We start from the raw sequence: 25,370 nt of genomic DNA on the forward strand, positions 1-25,370 counted from the left end.
ACCAGTATCAAAATACTGAATACTGATCAGCCAACCAGAACCACCACATCTAATAATTTTCTCAAGGAAAAAAAAGAACATTAATAGACTCTATCAGATGATGAAGCAACTCCTTTGCTTTTATGACCAAAAGTACCACACTGAAAATTGCTTGAGAACCCAACAATGCAACAAATTCAAAAATCAATAACTAAGGCAACGGAGAGGATCTTCTAGTGTTTTGTACTAAACAGGTGGAGCAGGGTTTTACTTCTACTTCCTATTCCTGACTAATACAGAGAAAGGGTTTCCCCCCTGATGAATAAGATGATGATTAGGGTGGTGTTGATGAGGATGATGAAGAGGGATAACTGCAGAGCCATTAAGGTTGCCCTGCGGGGCCATTATACCACCCCACTGCGGATAATTGCTGTGTAAATGTGCCCGGTGCCTTATATTTTTACCATTGTAACCACTTGGAGGAGAAGGATATAGATCAGCCACAGTTGACATTTGTGCCATAGGCATGGTTACGAGCCTCATTCCACCATTCTGGTGATGTCCAGAAGGGTAGTGCAAATAATTTGCAGGAATATATATTGGGTAAGGATAGTAAACCTTCGGATTGGGAAGATCCAACGGATGATTCTGTGATAAAGGGTAACCTGCACAAGATCCATCTTTTTTAGGAGGACAAGAATCTTGTTCAGGAGGATCTGTTCTCATCCGACTCTTAGGTAGAGCTATTCTAGTCCGACTCCGAGTTAAAGGGTAACTTCCACGAGAAACTCGTTTAGGAGAAGCTGGTCTCCTCTCATCCTTCTGGCCCTGAGATCCATTATTTACATGTGGTACGTAGGGAGCAGTAGTAACTGATAATGGCAGAGCCTGCATATCATTACTAAGTCCTTTACGATCCACTTTCAACAAGCTTTTAGCAATAAGTCTGTGTGATAATATCCCAAGCTTACGGCCAGAAATAGATCCTGGAGGGTTATGCCTGAAACAAAAAATCAAAACACATTATGTAAACCAATATTGTTTTCTGGAACTAAAGTTTTGCTTCATAGGGTATAAAGAAAATTGAAAAAATTAAAATTAAAAGGTAAAAAAGTGAAGATGAAAATTTATTTTTCTTCTTTTTATTGGTGTGCTTGAAGGAAAATGTACTTTCAATAGAAAGAATAAAATTGAGCTTTAAAAGTTATATATCTTGAACTAATTCACACCTCTCATATTTTATTTTCTCTTTTCCTTCCAAATTGACATTTATTTTTACACAAGGTGAAAAATAATCATCCCTCAGTTTCTTTCCCCTCGGTTTTCTTCCCTACCAAAACACATTTAGAATTTATTTTCTTTCCACTTTCCCACTCCCTCATTCCATCCTACCATTTATCAGCCAACCAAACAAAGCCTGGAAAAATAGGATGGGGTGAAAAAATGAAGAAAATTTTGAGTGTTTGGTAGGAAAGAAAACGAGGGGTCATTCTCCAATCTCGTGTGAAAACAAATCATTTCAATTTGAAAGGAAAACATGGGAGATGTGAGTTCAAAAATATTTATTTTTCAAAGCTTAATTTTTTTTGTAAAAAATACATAATTTTGAGTAACTTACATCTCTCACATTCCCCCCCCCCCCCCTTATCATTCCAATTTGGAATGATTTGTTTTTACATGTGATGAAAAATTATTATCCCTCTCATTTCTTTCCTACCAGGCACACTCAATATAATTTACTCACTTTTCCACTTAACCAAGAAAAACCTAAAGGACAAACACCATGCCAAAAAATGAAGTTTTGGAAACAATATATATAATGCAAATTTTGAACATTGACCTTTCCACCGTAAACCGAACTGCAGGCGATCCTCTCTTTTCCCAAGGTCTCCTACTAGAATCTTCATGCCATAATACAGGTTTGGAATATAAATCACTCAGTTAAACCATCTGAAGCACATTGCTAAATATATCAATAAAGACCATAAAAACTAAAACACGCACAACAAGAACATGTTAAAATCACCAACTTTGCACAATCTGAAACACATTGCTAAAAAATATCAGTAAAAATACAACGAAATCACCCATGATAATAATATTTTCCCATTTGTTGATGTTTATCACTAAAGTCATCTCAATTTCTTTCTCCTTTTAGTTATCTTTTGTCGACAAAAGAAGCATAATATTGGTTTCCTGCATGACTTTTCTTGAGAATATTGTAGACATGTATGTGGAGACTGTTTTCCAAATAAAGGGAGCTGATAATAACACCCAAAAGTTATCGACTGCGAAGCAATAATCTTTTTGAGGACTATGTTTAGGTCAGCACAGCAAAAGTCAATTGTTCATTTCATATTAACAAAGTTATAAAATCAGCTGCGGCTTCAAAATATTTGGTCATATCCCAGAACATTTTAATGAGTCAATCAGTTGCTACGTTCAGAAAATACAAAACAAGCAAGACAAGATAAAATTACAGATGATACAGCATCACTTTGAAAGGAAGTTTCTGAAAATTGATTACACCTACAATTAAGTAGAGAACTAAAATGCTCTGTACCTTAGGAGGTAATGTAACTCCAGCAGGAGGTCGGGGGATATGTTTATGAGCTTTTGGAGTTCTATACATACAACACCTGGAAAGCAGAAAGACAAAAAAGCCATTAATATATCTTTATTAAATACCCAGTCCCATGCATAGTCAAACTGAAACTTACATGACTTCATTGGCCAATATATCTTCCATGTCCTTGATTGGAGACCTAAATATAGGTGGGTGAGAGTCCCCAGCACAAGGGAATATGTAACCATTCATCCCATCACTGCAGGAATGCCTAAACAAATCAGAACAAAATGGTGGGCCATATCTTAAATTCAAAGTGATCTTCTAGTTATACTACAAGACCATCATTACAGACAATTGCTGGGCTACTTGTGAACTGACAGTCTCAACACAAAAACAGAAAAACCAACAGACCAACCAGGATTACGATTAAGAGGAAAAATACTAGTCCAACAATTGCAACATGGCGAATGACCCCGTAGCTTCTATCATTTCTAACAAAAACGGAAATACATATATCAAGTCCCGTCCAAAAATGTTGCAATTTGAATCTGTTGTGAAAGGAATGTGCAGCCAACATAACAAAGAGTGCATCAAGCACAAACCAACGATTCAAAAATTGCCAAGATTTAAAGCACATTAAGAGTACTGGTTCAACCATAGACATTTACCCGCACTTGGAACAACAAACTTAAACAGCACTTGGAACAAATTACCAAACACAAGGGAAGAGGGGGCATAATCTAGCAATATGAACACATGATGATTAAAGCTTTCCTACACAAACCTCAAGTCGGTTTTGACTTCCTCGACCTCAACTTGTTGCCCTTCTATCAATTGTTTACGGCGATGGTCGAGAGCTAAGATTTGTTCTGAGAGACGATGTGAAGCCACCACAAAAAGCATGTCACACATTGTACTGTTTCTTCGAACTTCTTCCTCCTGAATAAGTTTGTAGCATTTAGAACACAGCAGGAACAATTTTTGAAAGAGCAAATAGATTCTTAACAAAGGAGAAGACACATATGAACAATGATGATTATAATGTCCTACCGTCAAAGTGTGTTCTATTTTCGCAACCTCTTGAAGAAGTTGCTCCTCGTCAATGAAAGGCAATTTTGCAATACCCTTGAGGAAGCAACAACAGAATAGATCAAAATCTTCAATAACCACTTGGCATATGATACTAAACCAAATGAGAGTAAAAGATAAAAACTTACTTGCCATGAAAACCGCTTTCCATCCATGTCAATTTCAAAATCTGATAGAAAAGATAAGTTCAAATTTCAGATCTTATGGAAGAAATTAAGAACTAAATGCAATGCTGTTCATTTTGCAAAATTGCATACCAGTTGGATAAAAATCAATTATGGGTGAATTTGGATCAGTCATCAATTTCCTATATTGTTCAGGAAGTGCATGGGAACTGCAAAGCAAATTATCATTAGTATTTTACTGGCTCAGAAACTTACAAGGAGAAAACAGTTGAAACGAGGAACAGTACCTTGCAGCAGGAAAAAACCCCAATAACTGATTAAATGGTTTGAAAGGGGAGCCCAGCTCAAATTGACTATCTAGCTGAACAAGGTCCTTCAAATCAGATGCAAAGGGTGCATAATGATAAGGATAAAACCTGAAACAACAAAATCCAATGGCAGCACGGTGACAACTCAAAGAATGATGGTTACTAAAGTAGAAATATGAAATCCTGATCAACAAATCAACCTCACCAAAACAAAGCACAGTGATGCTGAAAAGAAAATCAACTCGACAGATCCGGAAAGGAATAAGATGAGTGATTCCAAAAACAATACGATAAAATCTAATTGAATGATTAAAAAATAGACCATAAAGTGCCTAGCATCAGAACTTAAAATACCAAAATCACTGACCCCCACAAAAAAATAATAACTGAAGGCTGGAAACAATGACAAGCAAACAGAGGAATGCTTTCCAACTAAAGTAATATACACCATTCCCTGAAGGAAAATAAACACACAAAAAGGCCCACTCAAGTTCCCCTTCAAAGCCACTGATAGAAGAAACTAAAAGTGAAACTCACCAACGCCAAGAACAAACCCCTTCATAGTAATAGTGCATGACCCAACATAGACCTTCCGTGAACTTCAAAACCTAAACAAAATAAGCTCTAGCATATAAGATTACCAGACAAAAATAATATAAAAGCATAACATGCATCCTCAAAAAACAAAACTAATTACTCGCAACATCTTTTCATACTGTTTCCATTTCTTCGGGAGTTTTTGCCAAAAACTTTTCTTGATAATACCTTTCTTTCCACCCCGACTCTCCCAGTTTAATCTGACAGGAGCAAGTAACCATAGAAGAAGCTAAGACCAAGATTCTTAAGTTATAGACTGAAAAAGGGAACACATTCTAAAAAGAGAAGAGTGAACAACGAAGGTTTTTCATTAAGGGTGCATGCTATGCCTCAACAACCAAAAAAACAGGAAAAGAATGAAACTAGGCCAAGCCCATTAAATTTTACACACAATTAGAAATCAATGCGATGTCTTTTCAACTTGGTAGAGATAAGACAAGTGGATGCAGCATAAATGCTGAATTCAAAAAAACAACTAATCTCAAGCTGAGTTTCAAAAATTGATTACAGCCCATACCCAAAATATTAGTAGAAACTGGATAAAAAAATCCTAAATTACTTGTGAATAGATAACATCATATTACAAAACCTTGTCTTCCTCATGATTGTTGAAGATAAAAACATCAGTTTTCTTGCAGCTCAACTCCTTCAGTTTTGCTTCAAATTCTTCTTTGTTCTCATGTATCTGATGCAAATGGGAAGAAAGAAACAGATGTCATTATTTTAATGTAAGAACAGTCCAGTAAATACACATTGCAGGATAGTTAAGACACTCATAACTCATTGCCAATAAGGCCCATACCAAACCGTAGGTTAGTCAATATGAGTCCTAAATAATGGCTGAAGGCACCACAATTACATTAAGTTCCTCTTCTGAAGAAGAAAACATACGTCTGATTCAATATTATCATCTGTTTTGATAATAGAAGCACTGACAGCGGCCCCTGAATTTAAACGTTGCACTTTGCTTGGTCGACCAGAGGAACCATCACCATTTGATTCCATTGTTTGCTGAAATGGTGCAGGTGAAGAGCCAGATGAAAGACGGGAACCATTAAACCTAGCAACTGGAACAAGCAAATTAGGTTCAACTTTAGGCTCAACATCATCTCCTCTTATAACTTCTGCTTTTCTATTCTTGATTCTTTGTGCTTGACGCTGTATGGTGTCAATATAGAACAAATTACCACTGAATTCATTTTCAAAGAAGAAAAGTCGATTTTTATACATCCATTCCTAGAATCCTCAAGTCAGATAATTCATTTACGGTGCATAGAGGCTCATGGAAAATTGAAGGATCAATGGCCTATAACCTAGTTGAAAAACACAGGTAATATTGACATACAGAATAAAAGACAAGATGCAGTTTCAGGGTTCAAATCATGATAGTTTACAAGAGTTTGGTAATAATCTCCTTGGCTGTGCAAGAATTGATAGAGGACTGAAAACATAAAAAATACCAAATGCACATGAGATATCAAACCACAAGGCATGGTCCAACCCATTTTTAAAAAAAGTACAATGAGCAAGTTTCTTAGAAATAATTGAATTATGGACAAAACCTAGAAGATGAATGAACTTTTGTTTCAACTAAAGAGAGTCATGGAACCTGAACTCAACAAACCTGATGTGATTGTGCTCTTTTCCTGAATATTTGTTCTTCACAGGATCCCACAGCCTGTATAAAATGCTCTACCCGGCTCAAATTTGGCTGAAATGAAAATGATGCAGTAAAAAGCATTAGTGTGTCTGACGAAATTAGATGATTGGAATATTACATACCCAACACAAATGATAATAACAGGGACCTTGCTCCCATCGGTCAAATAACCACCCATTCTTCTAAATTCCTTCTTGTATATGGTCATTAACAAGTTGATTGCACCCTGTAAATTAACAAAATCAAAGAGAAAAAGTTTCCTACTTAAACCTCAGTTTTATAAGTGAAACTTTTGAGAATCCATTCATAAAATTAATACAAACAGAAAAGCCAATTGTTGAAGAATTACTTCAACCATATACAAACCTCGCGAATCTCTAGCGTGGGCATATGAGGTAAGAAATCATTGCCCACAAAGAAGCACATGAATATAAAATCATCCACAATACGTTCAAAGTCAATTTCAAAAGGAGGATTGCTCATTCTGAACTCATGTTCCAGATAATTCCTGAGCGTCCATATGTTCAGAAACTGCAAAGAAAGCATATAACTAGTTGTAAGTTATCAAAGACCTTTTTGTCACTATTTCAAATGTAAAGATTTACCTGATATGGCTTTCTGTCAGCAGCTTTTATATCACCTTCCTCATCAAATTCTCTAGCCTTCCGCTTTACCTTTCCTTCACAATCTGCTGCTCTATGCCCCCATCTGACCACACAGGATACATTTTTTTTCTCTAGGGTTGACGATAACCTGAAAATTTTCCATAAAACATGTTACTTTCAGCAAAAAGGGAGCACAATAACAGAAAGACAAAAGATTCTTCAAAGTGAAAAAGAAATCATTTAACTTGCAACACTTCATTCCTATAAATGAGTAAAATCTCAGCTAAAAGCTACTAAATCAACATTTCACACAATTTATAATGATTCTCAAATCATAGATATCTACATGTTAAATGACATACCTCTCGAAGGATTGAAAAGTAAACTTCATGAGTGGCCAAGGCCAACATAATTAAATCAGCATCCTGTCAATAGTCAACAATTAGCAGAGTACACATATTTAGTCCTGTAAAGATGGCCAACAAAATAACTATAAAAAATTTAAATCCAATATGGTGGTAGTGGAGGGAGAAGTATACCAAACCATACAAGCAATGGCGTGTATTTGGATCAAAACCAGGAAGGTTCCTTTGGAGCCGTATATATGAGATGATTTTATGTTCTCCTTCACCGGGAACATTTGCATCAGATAGAATAACCTTAAAAGAGATGAAAGTCAGAGGAAAGGCCAAAACTATCCACAATATCAAAAGAAATCAACCAAAAAATAGAAAGAACCATAACTTTAAAACTACCTTTATATTTTTCCAACCAGGGTCATAATTTAATCTAAGATGGATATAGTACTGCAAAGCAATTGACAGAACAGCCATAAATGAAGTGCCAGGCGTAATAATATTTGAATCAGAAAGCAGCGTTTCCTCTTTGGGAGGAAGCCTTTTGCCCTCCCTCTCAAACTCCTCTCGAAGTCGTGCTTCTTCAGCTGCCTGCAAAAGAAAAGTTGAAGAACAAAACATAACCAAATTGGCTCTTTTAGCCTTTTGTTGCAACAAATTCTTTAATTGAAGTCAAGTGTTTGAGAATATGAAATACCGACACCAAAAATTCTTGCTGGTATAACATTTCATCCAGTATGCAGGTTAGCATGTGAAAAAAGACAAAATATATATTATACCCAAGCAATGATAAGAAAACGTACCGCTTCTACAGCATCTTTGGCTGCTCTAAAACGCCTAGACCGCTGTTGATTCATCTTATCCCGAGGGGCAACACCGTCTACAGTATTTTCCATATAAAATGTTACTATCATCAAATAAATATAAAATACGTTTTATCTCTAAGTTAAAAATATCTTAGTATCGCTAAACCTAACGTTAATAGCTACTCACCAATAGCCATAAACAAAAGCTTTCGAGGGCGGACCATAACAAACAATCTATCTATGTAATAAAAAATGCGCTGAAATACTTCTTCAAAAGTTCTTGGAGAGGACTGCATGAGATGAAATCAAATTCACCAAATTGAATTTATTCAGAAGATTCAAACGAAATATGATACTGGAAGCAAAGTCGGAAGTTAAGAGGGTTGAGAGGGTTACGTACTTTGTCCTCGGGGTGGAAACAAGGATGAATGATCCCGTTCATATCGAGATAAAGATTATCAAATTCGATTCTATTAGGGTTAGGTTTGCTCGTATCCACCGGAATGGAGATGCCGTCGTCCACCACCGGTACTTCCTCGATTACGTCAACCAGAATACGCGGATACTTCTCTGCTAACCATTTGTAGAACGTTGGAACTCCCGTTGCCAAACGCTCCGGATTCCAAAGATGAAACCCTAAAATTAAAAAAATACGCGAAAGAAGGAGAAAATCTCGGCTTGCTGGCTTCGGAGTTTTTGCTTATAACTTCTGCACTATTTGAATCTGCTTGGGCGTAAGTCGAATTTAGGGCACACGGGAAAGTGATAGACAAAAATGCCCCTATGGAGATATGACGAAAACTGATATAAAGGATCACGAGAACAGGGGTGTTTGTGAGTTTGTCTGTAAGGGATTTCTGTTTTACCTTTTATGATTTTATTTATTTATTTAATATATTCACACTCCTCGGCAAGTCGGCGGTGGCTCATAGATTATCGCGTAACAGTAGAATCAGTTAAGCAAAAGTAGGAATGGCAACGGGCCGGGTTCGGGTCGGATATTGGTCCCTCCGTCTCCGTTTCCGTTTAAAACACTGGTACCTGTCCCCGTTTAAAAAATCGCGGTTTTTTAAACGGGGATCCCCGTCGGGTAATCGGGGAAAATCGCGGGGAAACGGATATCCCCGTTTAGCATAAACGGTTATTTAAACGGGTATTAGGTCGGTATTGGGCCGGGAATCGGGCCGGGTATATATATATATTTAAATTAAATATATATTTTTTATTTAAATTAAATTTATTAATATTATATATATATATATATATATATATATATATATAAATAATTATTTTTAATATTTATCAGGTCGGGTATCGGGACGAGGTATCGGGGCGGGTAATCGGGTAATCGGGGCGGGGATTACCAAACCCGTCCTCATCCCCGTCCCCATTTAAAATAAATGGGTTTTCCCCATCCCGTCTCCGTCCCCGTTTATCATCCCCAAACCCGACCCCTTTAATTCGGTTTTCGATTTTCTCCGTCGGGTTCGGATTTTTTTGCCATCCCTAAACAAAAGGAATGGGTCAGATATTAGGGATGTTTGGCAAATAATTTATTACTTTAATTGATTTGATAAATTAATTTACTGTTTATATAAAAATATTTAATAAAATTTAATTGATAATTGATATAAGTAAAATAACAAATATAAATATATGATACATTTAATTGTTAAGTACATATATATTTTATAATATTTTAGTCTTTATTTGAGTAAAATTATTTCTTAAGAAAACTCGTGAATATTTTTGAAATTTTTTAATATATATTTTAAATTTAATATTCACGAGTTTAATAATTTTAAATATTTTTTTACTTTCATGTTTTGTTATATTTTCTTAACTAAAATATATTTTAGAATCTACAATTAAAAATTAGACTAATAAAATAAAATTTCACTAATTTATCATTAGACGTTGCATAAAATTCATTTATGGCAATAATGAGAGAATCAAGTGGATTAGGATGGATTTAATGAGATTTTACAACAAATATGTAATTATGGAAATAATAAGGTCAAATATATTATTTAACTTCTTATTTATTTTCATTTTCACCATACTTTATACAATCTGCGTGAAAAAATGTTTACTAAACACTATAAATGAATGGTTTAACTATCAATAAGTTATTTATGCTTAAATAAACTAAAAACTCTTCAAAAAGTTGTTTACCAAACACCCCGATATTATATTACTTGGATTTTTTATGTGGGCTTTTTTCATTTAAACGTGATTTTTCTAAACTTTTTCGAATCAAATGGTACCCGTTGGCTGTAAAACTGTGACCTTGGACACCACTGCAAACAAGCAGGGGCATTCAGAGGGGATGATCGGAAAGTTTACGAGCTCATAACCAACAACGGGGAGTGGAATTGGGATGATATAAGACCATTACTTTCGGAGAAAGCAATTTTACACCTCGAAGCTAATCCAGTTCCCATTATAGGGAGCTCAAAGACTCGGTCGGTTGGAGAGGAACAGAGAGTCGTCGATTCACAGTCAAATCAACCTACGAAATGATCGAAAATACTGAACAAGTACAACACTATAAAGTCTGGGAGATTATTACCAATCACAACAGCTTACCAAGAGTAAAGACTTTCCTCTGGCTAGCATACAAAGAGTCAGAAGGCACATGGCAACAGAGTAATTATCAGAACTGTAGGAATTACAATGAAGACACTGACCATGTACTCAAAATGTGCCCAGTAGCTTACCAGACCTGGAAACAACTAATAGATTCTAGAAAGGAGATGGAGTTCTTCAATTTCGATCTACAAACCTGGATGAAAATAAACCTAGTGAGCAGCAAATTTGCAAGAAATGGTGAGGACGATTGGCAAGTACTATACAGTGCCATTCTCTGGGCACTTTGGAAAAGACGAAACAAAACAATTTTCGACCCGAAAATGCTAGAAAGAGTGAACGTTATTGAGGAAGGAAAGAACCTGGTTCGAGAGATCCTAAACGGGGATGCCCCTGACCCAAAAGGAGCTCCAGAGAGAACATGCATCTCGAATAAATGGGAAGCGCCAAAGGAACCATGGTTTAAAGTAAACAGTGATGGGGGCCGTAATACACGCTCAGGCAAAGCAGCCTGCGGTTGAGTCATCAGAAATCACAAGGGACAATGGATAATTAGGTTTACCAAGAAACTGGGAATTTGTAATACCCTTGAAGCAGAATTATGGGGAACATACATCGGGTTGCAAACCGCATGGAAGATGGGATTAAAGCAAATTCAAGCGGAATCAGACAGCAAGGAAGCAATTAATATGATCTGGAAGGATAGGAATAAGGGGACAAACCCAACCATCATGCAATACATTGACGAGCTATTAAAAAGAGACCGGAGAGTGGAAACTAATTACGTTCCGAGGACGAATAACAAGGTCGTCGATGCCCTCGCAAAACATGCCTGAAAGCTCCCGAACGGTCTTCATGAGTTCATGCATCCCCCCACTGATGCGATAGAGAGATTAACTGAGGAAGCCTAAGCTAGTGTAAACTACCGTTTGTAAAAAAAATGAATTGATTCCATTCAATTAATCAGTCAATAACAAATTATTTGATTAGATTATTAGTTTAAATTTTAAAACTTTCATTTGTTGAAATGTATCAAAACAAATATTCATTTAATGTAATGATAATATTTAAAATATTAAAATATTCCGTACAATTATAACAAGAGAAAAAAATATGACGTGTTTAATAGACTATTTTTAAGACTTTGGTTGAAGATAAATTTTTCAATAATTTATAGATTTGTTGAGCCTAATGTACATTATTAAAAAGCCAAATGTCTTAACACAATTAGAAAATTGAATGCACTGAAATGTCGTTTGGATCGGCTGCGTGGTGAGCAATTTATTGAACATAGTACCAATTACTAACTGAAATGTCCCTTTCTCTTTTTTTTTAAGTGTCGCGGCCGTATTTTAATTGTGCCCGGAATTAAACTTCGACTTGAATGAAAATATATTAGAGTTGCCACTGATCATTTATTTTAAAGCAAATGGGTTGATCGGATATCTTATTCCTTACCTGATCTGCGTCTTATCAAAGATGTGTCGGATCCGGGAGTCGGTTACAGTCAAGAAATGATTAGCACCCTTGAACTGCCCTTTCGGTACTACGTAATTTCCAATTGTCTTTGATTAAGAAAATTCGTAACTTTAAATGAAAAGGTAAAATATCGATCCAAATTACTTACATCTGATAAATTTAAAAACGTACCCTTTAAAAGTCATGAAAAACGTTAGATGAAGAATAAAATAAAGAAAATAAATAAGATAAGATAAAGAAAATAATAAAATGAAGATAAACTATAAAGAAAAAAAACAAAGAAAATAAAGACTAATGAAACAAAGATAAAAAGAAATAAAACATAAAAAATAAGATAAAGGAAAAACAATAAATAAAAAAAGAAAGTATATATATAAATGAAATAAAGAAAATAAAAGAAAGGTAAACAAGATAATATAATATAGATAAAAAAATCATAAAATAAAATAAGTAAAATAAAAAAAGTATTTATACTAATATTAATAATAAAGGAAAACAAAAGAAAATAAAAAGCAAAATAAAATAAAATAAAATGTATATATTAATAATAAATAAGAAATATATATATATATATATATATATATATTTGTAATTAAATATAACACTTAAATAAATAGAGATAAGAAAATAAAAAAATAAAAGTTAAAATGGGGGGATTGAATTGAAATAAAATATAAATATGGGGTCAAATTAAAAGGAATTTAGGGTTTAATTGTATGAAATTGGCAAAAATTAAAGCTTTTAAAGCTACGAGGGAGCAAATGGGAATTATCCCCATTTTGCTCGAAAACACGCAGGTCAGGGCACTAGTTGGGTCAACACACGGGTTTGACAGGTCGGTTTAATGGGTTGTATAAAACCTAAAAATCAAAAAACAACTCTCATTTTCCTCTCCCCAAAAATCGAATCAAAACCCCATTTTAAAATTCTCAGAAATGTTCATCTGTGTTCTTCAGGATGAAGAACACGGCCGCCCCAAAACCAAGATCGCGGTGGTCACTGCCTCGCAGGCCGTCGCTCATCGGCGGTGACCCACCTAAAAAATTTTGCTTTTTCAATAGTTCATCAAAACCTCGTTTTAAAAATCCAAACCACTTTTGAAAATCGGCCTCAAGGGATCGTAGATCTAAAAAAAATGTTTTGAACAAAATACCCCCTTTGTCATCGACCATTCGAACGAAGAGATGAAACAAAAATAGATCTACACCCGCATGCAAAGAGGAATCGAATAAGGTAAAAATACTACCTTTTATTTCTTTCTTACTCTCGGATGTTACAAGTGCTCGGGTTTGCCTTTCGATTTGGCTAGTTTTTCGTGTATGTAAGCTAGTGATCTTATGTGATATTCTTGTATATTGTGTTGAATACAAGATCATATTTATAGCCTATAACATATTCTATTTTTAGAGATAGTGTCCTAATGAAACTAATATTCTTGGCTCGTTGGTTGTTGTTTGTTGAGCGAAATGGCCAACGTGGAGCGTATTCGGCGGAGGCTGTTGCGAGGAGGGAGGTGCGATGCTTGGAGAGAAACGGCTGGAAGCATAGTGGGTTAGGGTTTTAAAACCCTAACCTGTTCGGATTTTAGGTCAATTGGGGTTGCGGATCCCAATTTAGCTTGAACTGCTCCACTAGGTCCTGCTGTTGGGTAGCCGGGTTCTGGGTCTGCGTGATGGGCTGTTGTACTAGGCTTGGTGTGTAATCTGGTTTTGGGCCCTATATTTTAGGCATGGAATATGTAATGAAACCCAAAATAAGTAATATAATATATAATATATATAATGTATGTTTAATATACTATATATTATAAAGGGGGTGTTTACATTAAGAAATGGTATTTCTTAGATTTTTAACCATTTTAATTTTCAATCTTACCTTTTAATTTTACTTTTATTTTAAAAAATATTTTTAATTGTTTTTTTAATTAGATTTGGATACAAAGTTTGCGTTTAGGGACAATTTCTCACGATCATCGATTCTGATTTGTGATTGTTGATAATCTTTCATTAGTTTTATATCTTGTAGTGGTTCGTTTATCAATCTAGTCAAATATGTTTAAATATATATTTTGTTTGAATTTTTTAGATGAATTTTTAATCTTTTCTTTATATGGTTTGTATATGGTCACAAGTGACTAATTTTTTACGTGAATAGTTATAAAACTATCTTAAATTCCTAATAATATGTTTAGTTTACTTTTATAGTTAAAAATTTTAATTATAATTTTAAATATTTTAATTTTTTAATGAGATTGACGAATTTTATTCGTATAAAAATAAGTTTGGGTAATGCTTTCTAATTTCTCTAATTTTTTTCCTTTAAAGGGGTCGAAAACTCGAAATACCTGAGCTTTGCCGATGTAAATTATGTAATCATAAACAAATTATGAAATGATGGCAAAAGTATTTTGAAAATGAAAAGTTTTAATTAGGGATGGCAAAAGTATTTTGAAAACGAAAAGTTTTAATTAGGTATATGAAAAAAAATCTGATTCGATCCGCTGATCCGATTAAAAAATTCGGATATCTGATCCGTTTTTCAATTTTTGGATAGTTTGGATCGGATATCCGAAATTTTTTCCGAATTATCGGATCGGATACGGATCGATAAAAAACCATGTTCGGATTATTCGAAAACCCGAAAAAATTTGGGCTTTCTCTTTTTCTTCAGCTCCATTCCTACCTGTTTTCATGTTTTGAATGCATTTCTGCCTACAAAGAGGTACAAGTTTTCATGTTTGGTTTAAAACCTTGATGAACTCGTTGAAATAGGAAGCTTAAATCGGGAATTACCATGTCGTTGCAAGAATGTCAATTGTTTTTAATCTGCTCAATGCAGTTGGTAACCGAAAAGTTAATCAGTAATTCTGTGGAAGCAAAGGCTGAGTATCTCTCTTGCGTGAAGCACCTTTCAAGTTTGTTAGAAGCTGAAGGCACAACACAGTACAAAGGAACAATATTGCAGGAGCTGAAAGATGAAGTCAGGCGTGTCGAGCATGATATTTCAGTCGAGGAGTGGTAAAGGCTAAGGCAGGCTCTCAGAGATACATAGAGGTCGGATATTGATTTTTTTGCAAAAAACAATGAGATTCGGATTAGGATATTTGGATATCCGATCTGAATTTTCGGATATTCGATTTTTTCGGTTTGGATACAGACCATTACTTTAGGTATCCGAAATTTTCGGATATCCAAAAATTCGGATTTGATAATATCCGATATCCGATAATGCACCCCCATAGTTTCAATGCACCAAACTAGTCGAGGAAGATCAATTGAGCCTATAGTGAACTTTTGGGTCTGGATTGGTGTGCAGTTACTTTCAACCATTTGTGTCGTAACCCGTTTTCGTCCGGGTACAAATTTTTACTTGGTGGGAAAAATAATGTGGATAAAAAATGATTTTGATTTTAAAAAATATTTTGGGAGTCGCCATCGGCCTTTTGGATTAGGTAGGTCGAATACCTAAAAATCATATTTTAAAAGAATTTTAAAGAAAAATCAGTTAAAAAATAAACTAGTCTGCGTTTAACCAAAAAATCGTTCTTTTTAATAATAAAAAAAGGATTCACGGTCGGTTACATTTGGGGAAGGATTAGCACCCCCACAACGCCCAAAATTGGTCTTTGTCAACTATAAATTGTCTCTAATATTAGAATTTAAGAATTCAAATATAAATTTAATTTATGATCCTATTATTTCGTATTTTAATCGGATAATTCTAAGGAAGAAAAATATATTAAATAATTTTTATAAATTATAAATAAAATATTTATTTATTTAAAACATCATAAAAAGGACATCTAGTTGCTTTAAGACTGCCCTTTCTTAATATTTGAAAAATAAATAAATATTAAAAATAATAATTTTTCCTAAGAAAATAATTTAAATAAAACAATATGTATATATATATACATTTTATAAGTAAGATTTTTATTTATTTAAAAATATCAGAAAATGACATCTAGTTACTTTAAGACAACACAATTCTTAATATTAAAAAATAATAATAATATTATTTAATATATATATATTTATATGACAAAAATAAAACAATAATTTAAAGTACTAAATTAAATATATATAAATATAACATGTACTAAAATATACTAAAATAAAATTTAAACACTAAATTCTAAATAAAAAAACAATTTATTGATACGGGATCTTTCTTGAAGATTTTATCAAAATGATGAGGATTGTTTATTTACAATATGCATATCACGTGCATATAGTAACAAAATTATATTAATTTAATTCTATACCCTACATACATATAATATAAATTTATCAATCAATTTATTAACAATCATGCTACCACTAAAATAAAATTTAAACACTAAATTCTAAATAAAAAAACAATTTATTGATACGGGATCTTTCTTGAAGATTTTATCAAAATGATGAGGATTGTTTATTTACAATATGCATATCACGTGCATATAGTAACGAAATTATATTAATTTAATTCTATACCCTACATACATATAATATAAATTTATCAATCAATTTATTAACAATCATGCTACCACTAAGTTAATATGATCATTACCTGTCTGTCAATATAGCACTATCATCGAAAAGGTTAAATTTTAATAGAAAAAAATCATATCTTTGTCATATCTTACCCTAAAATATATATATATATATATATATATATATATATATATATATATATATATATAACTAAAAAAAATATATATATATACCAAATTAAAATAAATAGAAATATGCTTTTATAAAATTAAATTATAAAAATATTAAAATTAATGGTCAAAAATGAAAATAATTAAAATATCAATGATTAAAATGTAAAATATCAAAATTAAAGGCTATACTTTGAATTATTATAAAAATATAATTACTAATAGTATAATTAACTCTTAATTATTAATCAGTGATTAAGATAATAATTATTAAAATTAAAGGCTCTTACTCGAATAAAAAAGTCTAAGTGCTAATAATGTAATTTAGCCTTAATTAATTAATTCGGGTTAAAATATAAATTATAAAAATTATAAGGGACTAATATAGTATTTACACTAATATATAAAAATATGGCAGTGACTAAATTATAAAGAAAATAAAATCAAGAGATCGAATTAAAATGATTATAAATTGATTTAAGTGACTAAAACGTAAAGTTATAAAACTATGGGTATTGCGAAAAGGTTTTAGCCATGAGAGAAATTACACAAGCACCCCTCCCCCAAAACGACTTCGTTTGGGAGAAGGTATATAAACCCTTTAACTGGCCGAGAAAGGCTCTAAGCCTTTCATTTCTTTTTTTTCTTTATCTCTCTAAAAGAAAGATAATCAATTCTCTCTGCCCTCTCTCTTCAAACCTCCCGCCGAAGGTTGGCCAACCACCGGCCGACAGTCGTGCTCTGGCACCGACAGCCCTCCGCGGTGGTCGGAAATGAAATTTTTATACCAAAATTTCTTTTTTTATTCCCTGAACCCGAATCTGAGTACCTTTAGTCTAAAAACCCCTTAAAACCCGTAGATCTAAAAAAAATCGAAGGTTTTACCTAGGTTTTCGGTGGTTCCACTGAGGTTTGGAGGCTCATATGAGGGTAAGTTGCTTCACTTTCTCCTCTTTTCTTTCGGTTTATAGTTGTGGGTTGATTTTTTTTGTTGGTGTCTTGCTTGCTCGTCTCTATTGTTATCTCTTTGTCACTGTTGGTGTTGCTGTTAGTTTTTTTTGCTGTCTGTCTTTGTCTTTGTAGGTGGTGGCTTTTTATAGCCTCGCCGGTGTCTTCTTCGGACCGGTCCCAAATGGCGACCCTAGGTGAGTCACCATAGCTATGGTGGTGACTCACCATAGAGCTCGACGTGTGGAGGGGAAACTGGCCTTCTGGAAGCTTCGGCGACGATGTGGTGTGGCAATGAAGGTGTCGGTAGCATTTGGTTGGGTTACCTGGCAGTGGAAACGTCGGCAGCGGCGGTTGGAAGCTGAGATGACGACGGCGCTAATTGAGATAGGGTTTAGAAACCTTATCTGCATTAAGGTTTGGGTCTTATTGGGCCATCCGAGTTTTGAAAAATGGGCCAGACTTGGGCCTTCTCTTGGGCTTGTAATTATTTATTTAATAATAATAATAATAATAATAATAATAATAATAATATATAATATTAATAATAATATTATTAATATTAATAATAATATTTAATAATAATAATAATTTTAAAAATGAAAATGAAAAAATTAGTGTTTACAGCTTTCCCTCTTTGCTCATTATTGTGTTAACAAGAATAGAGCAAAGACGAAAAAGACAATAATTTTTTTTCATTTGGCTTCTTTTAAGTAGGATGGAAATGTTGAAAACATTCTGCCCATAGGTCTTATGAATGGCCCTGAGGTCTTATCATCTTGCACTGTAGGTATTATAGATGACCTGGAGGATTTGAAAACATCATGCACTGAATGCCTTACAAATGACCCAAAGGTTTTGAAAATATCAAGAACTAAATGACTTACAGATAACCCGAAGGCTTTGAAAACATCATGCACTGAAGGGCTTACAGATGACCCGAAGGTTTTGAAAATATCAAAAAGCTATGGAAGACTTTTTGAAAATATCATGCACCGAAGGGCTTACAGATGACCCGAAGGTTTTGAAAACATCATGCACTGAAGGGCTTATAGATGACCCGAAGGTTTTGAAAACATCATGCACTGAAGGGCTTACAGATGACCCGAATGTTTTGAAAACATCATACACTAAAGGTCTTACAGATGACCCGAAGGTTTTGAAAGTATCAAAAAGCTCCCGAAGGCTTTTTGAAAACATCCCGCACTGTAGGTCTTATGGATGACCCGAAGGTTTTGAAAACATCATGCAATGTAGGTCTTACAGATGACCCGAAGGTTTTGAAAATATCAAAAAGCTCCCGAAGGCTTTTTGAAAACATCCTGCACTGTGGTCTTATGGATGACCCGAAGGTTTTGAAAACATCATGCACTGTAGGTCTTAAGAATGTGGGAAATAGTTTACTAAGTAAGAAACTTTGAAAATCGTTTTCTTACTATTCAACAATTTCATTTTCAGAAAAGATTAAATGAGAAACTTTGGAAATTGTTTTCTCATTGAAATAATTTGTTGATTGGGTAACATGCCCCAAAATAATACTTCTTCTGTGGATTACGTCCATCTATTCTTCAGATGTTTGTATGATTCCTGTATTTGAGGTTTTGAATTCTACCTTCTTATTGTAAGGTATTTTTCATCATGAATCTTTTTTTTCATACGAAAACCTGTAAAACTTCATGTTTGAATGCAATGAAATGTATCAATGTAATGCATTGTCTATTGTGTAAATGATGTTCTTATGAATACATGCATGTTGATGCAATCTTCATTTGACTTCAAAGTGGCGAACTCGGTCTTCCTTCACTTGATCATTTATTGTCAGGGTTACCTTTGGATATCAGTGTAGCAACTTATGCTATATTTCTGAAGAACCATTTGATCAATTGGTATCTTTGTGTCTTATTTGCTTTATTTAAGTCTCAGAAGAAATGTTTCATTTATGAAACTCTTGCCGTAGTCAGAACTATGACCTTGATGCCCCATTTTATCTTTGATAACATTGACTTTCTTAGTCTGGACTTGTATAGAAATCCAATAAAACTTTCTTCTTTGAAAAGAGAATCTATCATCTTTGAAGAGAGAATCTATCATCTTTGAAGAATGTAAATATGCTAAACTCAGCAGAGATTAATTAAGAGAGTAGAGTCTGTTCTGATTTGACTCTTAAAACATATCACAAGGAGGATTTTATCCTAATTCCTTTCATGTCTCCACATCTAATCATATCTCGAACAAGGCAACTTGGACCATATCATGTCGAGATGTTTAATAACAACTTATTGTTCAATCTTAGTTTGCTCCACTAGTTTCTTGTTGTTAAAATTTCAACCCTCCTTCTGTGGAAAGAAATCTTCATCATATCTCACTTCTAACCTTGTAGTTGAAGAAGACAAGCTTTATCTTGTATCAATAAATGAAAACCATATGATCACAATATTGGTTCAGCACCATAATCGCTGGTTCATAAAACACTTGACAACATATTCATCATCTCATGTGGTTTCTGCTTAGATGATCGTACAATATTTGACAACACATTCATTATTTCTTATGGCTTCTGCCCATGTTTCTCATCAATAAAGCTCTTTACATAGTGTTCAAAGCTTTTGTATGTTGTCACAAGACCACTTGATAACAAAACTCAGTGGGAATACAAATGGGATGCTGGTGTGTTTCATGACCAAAAAGTTGGTCAAATTCACAAAATATGCTAGTGTTGAATTGAATAAGAGATACCAATTGATATTGATATCATCTCGGGCAAGGGAAAGGGTGATACCGATCACGTTTTCTTCCATAATGAGTGTTGTAGGAAGTAGAAACACACATCAGCTATAGGAGCCCTGTACAGAAAGAGGTTCATAGAATTCTTGCTGCTGTATGAAAGAACATGATAAACCAAATAGATGAAAACTCAGTTCATCCTGTCTGACAATGATAACCCCAGTAACAACGGGAATAAGGGTAATATACGTAAGTTGAGCCTCTTTATTCAATGTCATCAAGTAAACAAAAATTGATGTGAAAAACAACTTCATAGCCCCAACAATATGATTGAAACTAACTGCCAGAAACCTCAAAGAATTAGTTTTAATCATCATCGACACACACAAAAGACCAAATTCAAAGTTGATATCTTGAGGAACTGGACCCTGGATCGAATAGTCTGCATGGGGACCATCTTTATCTATGCAACCGTTATGTAGCTTAAAGAACACGCTGTCATATGACACATGGTTAAGAATATTGGGTATTTGAAACCATACTTGCTGAGTAGATATTTGTTCAACAACATGATCCCAATGTAACTGCCTAATGAACGAAGTAATTATGTATATTCAGCTCTATTGTCACTGCTTCACCATTTTCATTCTTCATTCCTTTCTGTCTTATTAGAAATATTTTCTCAAATCAATGATCTTTCTGCAAGATGATATGGGTTTTCAGCATGCCCCAGCATTTGCTAATACAGACATTCAAAATGCGCCAACATTCTTGATTCTGATTGAAATGGGCTTTCAGCATGCCCCACATGAATCATTTCTGTTTGAATTAGACATTCAAAATGCCCAACATTTTATTTCTGGTTGAAATGGACTTTCAAGATGTCCCACATGGATCTGTCTGAATTAGACATTCAAAATGCCCAACATTTTATTTCTGTATGAAATGGGCTTTCGAGATGCCCCAATATTTGCTTCTTGCTAATATGAGCTTTCAAAAATGCCCAAATATTCATAATGACGTGGGCCTTCAAAATGCTCCACATGGATCATTTCTGTCTAAAATGGGCTTTCGAGATGCCCCAACATTTTAAACTACGAGTCTTAATCTCAATGTTTGATTGATTTGAATCTCATGATCCCCACGAGGTCCAATTTTGCTAATGCCCCACTGAGGGTACTCGTTGCTCTATTCGTGCCCCAAATCTGTTTATCTTGAATACTCTCATTCTGGTGTCACTAAATAGCAGTGTTGTCAAGTAACTTGAGGAATTCTCTTCATGTTGTCATAAACTTAAGAAGTAATCAATCATTTGGATGAAAATGTCTGAGATATGTGCCTCTTTTGAATGAGGTGCCCATTTTTTTAGATTTGGAGGGATTTAGTCGGACATAGTGGTATAAATCACTTGACAATTCATTCCAGGTCGACACAGTGGTTTATCATCTTTTGGTCTTAAGAGACATGTTACTCTGGTATATCAATGTCATGTCTCTTTTCTCTGGGATCGGTGGTGCAGAGGTTGCCCTCTACCGGCTCGGCATACCTTTGAAAGCAGATGTGCAAGAACTGAATGATGATCGGTTGGAGCAATCAATGAGTAGATTTGGCAAATTCGACCTTGTTGTCAATGGCATCCAGTGTAACAACCTTACTGGAATAAATAAATATCACTGGGATAGACTAGAAGATTTATTTTTCGATGTCTTTTCTTGCAATGAATGTTACAGTGACTTTCTTTTCTTCTGCTTCAAGATACACACTGTCATATCCCACTCTTCCCGAACCATGGAAAGGTTTGGTTGATAGTAAAATTAGTTATCTCTACTTTTGGAATCATGTAACCAATGTTACCCAATATGAAAGGCCTACAAATGTAGAATTAGTTCTAATGTCTTATTCTGTGCCTATAAGTTCTTAATTTCAAGTTCAGTTATCTTCTGAAGGACATAATGTATATAATCCTGACAAAGAAAATGGTCAGCATGGAAGAGGCAATAATGATGTATCAAGACTTGAGCCAGTATCACGATATAACCAGAGTGCAAGTAGGGGACTTGTTCATTCCCATAATACACCTTAATGGGACTTATAGCTCTGCGATTTAATCTTCTAGAGAACATGGATTGATGGCTGGGGAAAATAATTTGTCTGGTGATGCTTATCGCCCTCAGCATGAGATAAGTGTCCCTTTTAAATAAGATAATCTTTCTTGATGAGTTGCTAATAATGTCACAGGAGAGCGTCACTACAAGTTTAATTCTCCAAACTTTCTGGTTTCTTGGACCACTTGTTTTCAAGAGAGTGAAATGCTTCATCATTCTGGTCTTGCTTATTCTTTTTCTTCAATAGAGATAGAATAGGCAACAACTTGCTTCAAGGACTTTCCTCATTTGAGACTGTCCTGTTTGAAAATATTTTTTATCCTTTCTTTATCAAAGAATGAAAGAATTTTGTAAAATATTGCCTATCAAAGATTCACAATAAAATCAAATCATAAACATGAATTCAAAGAATATCAAAAGAATCAACAATTCTTTAATATTTCAGAATTATAGCTCTTTGACAAGTATCAAGATTTATGGGTTAGTTTCAGGATCACTTTCTTATTTTCTATGGTTACATCTATTTAAGATGTCACTCATCTCTCTCTTTGTGAACTTTGTCACATGCCTCGCTTTAAGGACTTGGTATTTTAACCAGATGCGTACAAAATGATATAATCTAGTATAACGGTCACTAGACTTTCTAGAATACTTTTATTTCAATTCTCTGGAATCTTTCATTTAGACTCATCTAACCAAAGTAGTGCGAAAATATTGGTCTAAAAATGAATTTCTGAGTGATTGTGTGAAATTGACTATAACAGGTGTTTCACAACTCCCTTAGTCCATTTTTATATAGTAACTTTTTTCCATTTTGGCTAGCTGAATTCAGATTTATTGTATATAATAATATAATCACCTTTATCAGGCTAGTTGAAACTTATCCATAAAGCCAGGACGATTAACCAATTGCTCTAGAGGGACAGTTTTATTGCATATAATAATATAATAGGCTAGCTGAATATTATCCATAAAGCCGGGGCGATTAACCAATTGCTTTAGGGGGATAACTCAAGCTTTATTGTATATATAATAATATAACATGGGTATCCAAATCCAATTTCTTAAGCTTGTTAAGAAGAACCTGTTATAATCTAGGTGTTTTGGTGGACTTCAAAAAATTTCTTTGTTAGAGTTCAATTCCCAAGCAACTGACTTAAACTAGATTTACCTATTTGTAAAGATTGTGTTCATCATCGAACGTCATCAATAGAAAAGTACTCTAGTCGGTTTTGCAATGTAATACACCAACGATGCCCCATGTTGTACGCTCATATATATAAATACCAAGCCTTTTTGTAATTCCTTTCAATAGGAGAAAGCTATCTCATATTTGTAATAGGATAGTGTTTGGGTATATTTCATTTGAGGTAAAGTCAAAGATCCTTGTTTTTCTGGTTTTCAATCCTGATATTTTGTCAAAGATTATAACTCTAATCATGAAGAGTTTTTTAATCCAGTTGATATTCAAAGAATTGTAAATTGTAAAATTGACTCAATGTTCATAACCTTAAAAACAACACAAATTTATTTATTACACAAAAAGCGGAGAAATGAACAAAAAACATGTTCAAACAAGATGTTGAAAATAGAAAGGCACTACAGTGGTAGATAACAACTTATACTTGTTTATTTAACTTGCTCTATCATTCCTCGAATGTCGGGTGTGTACTTGGCCCATGATTTTTATCTTTATTTGCCCCCATCTCTTGATCATTTCTTGTGTTAAGACTCCCTTGTCGACAAGCGTCTCTATTTCTTTTAACAGTGGCCAACAAAATCCTGTTGAATGTCCTGATACCCCCAAGTAAAAATTATAGAAGCTATTTTGATCATAGCAATGAGCATAAGGTTTTAGTGACACTTTCACCGATCTTGGTGTAATGTATTGACCTTTAACCAAATGAGGGTACAAGTCTGAAATGGAAGTTTGGAACACTTCCAAAGTTTTTCTTGATCGCATGACTTTCTTTGGTCGATCCGAACAACTATTTGCTCTTTTTCTTTTGTAATTGTGGGGACTCTGGATGCGACATTCATTCACATCATCCGCTTTCGCTTTTTGATCCTTCGGGTTTCTGGATGTGACTTTTGATTTCCCTTTGCTGATTACATTTTCAATTAATTCTCCATTTATCACAAGATTCTCGAATTCCTTCGTCGGATTTGCCAGCATTAACTCAAAGAAAGGAGCAGGAAGGAAATCCCGAAACATACATGATATCTCTTCTTCTACCATGAGAGGTTGAACTTGTGTTGCCACTCCTCTCCATCTTAAGGAATACTCCTTAAACCCTTCATTGGATTTCATTTTTACTCATTGAAGATCCATACGTGTTGGAGCTAAGCCTTTAACATACCGATATTGTCCCAAAAATGCATCAGCTAAATCAACCTATCTCTTGATTTGTTTTTGAGTCAAATGATTATACCAGACTACTGTTGGTCCAGTTAGGCTATCATGTAAGGAATGAATTAACAAATCATCAGAATTTAAATATCCTTCCATTTTTCTACAAAATATTCTCAAGTGGATTAGGGGACAACTGGTGCCATCATATTTCTCAAAATCAGGCATTTTTTAATTCATGGGGAATAACCAAATCTGGAACCAAGCTGAGCTCTCTTGCTTCTAGTTCTTTGTGGGAGGCATTAACACTTTTCATATTTCTGATTACTTCATCCATCCTCGTGAATCTCTCCTCATATTGTGAATAATTAATGAGACTATTATTTGAGCTAAAGTGGGATGCCCCAGGGTTTGTTATCATTCTCGACTCTTCAAT

General features: G+C 34.1%; 1 pseudogene; it reads right to left on the reverse strand.

The window, feature by feature from the left end:
* Nucleotides 1-129: 129 nt before the first annotated feature.
* Nucleotides 130-10,538, reverse strand: LOC120190575 (annotated as a pseudogene).
* Between the last annotated feature and the right edge of the window lie 14,832 nt (nucleotides 10,539-25,370).

Source organism: Hibiscus syriacus, unplaced genomic scaffold (genome assembly GCF_006381635.1).
Source record: "Hibiscus syriacus cultivar Baekdansim isolate YM2019G1 unplaced genomic scaffold, ASM638163v2 tig00116962_pilon, whole genome shotgun sequence".
Taxonomy (NCBI): Eukaryota; Viridiplantae; Streptophyta; class Magnoliopsida; order Malvales; family Malvaceae; genus Hibiscus; species Hibiscus syriacus.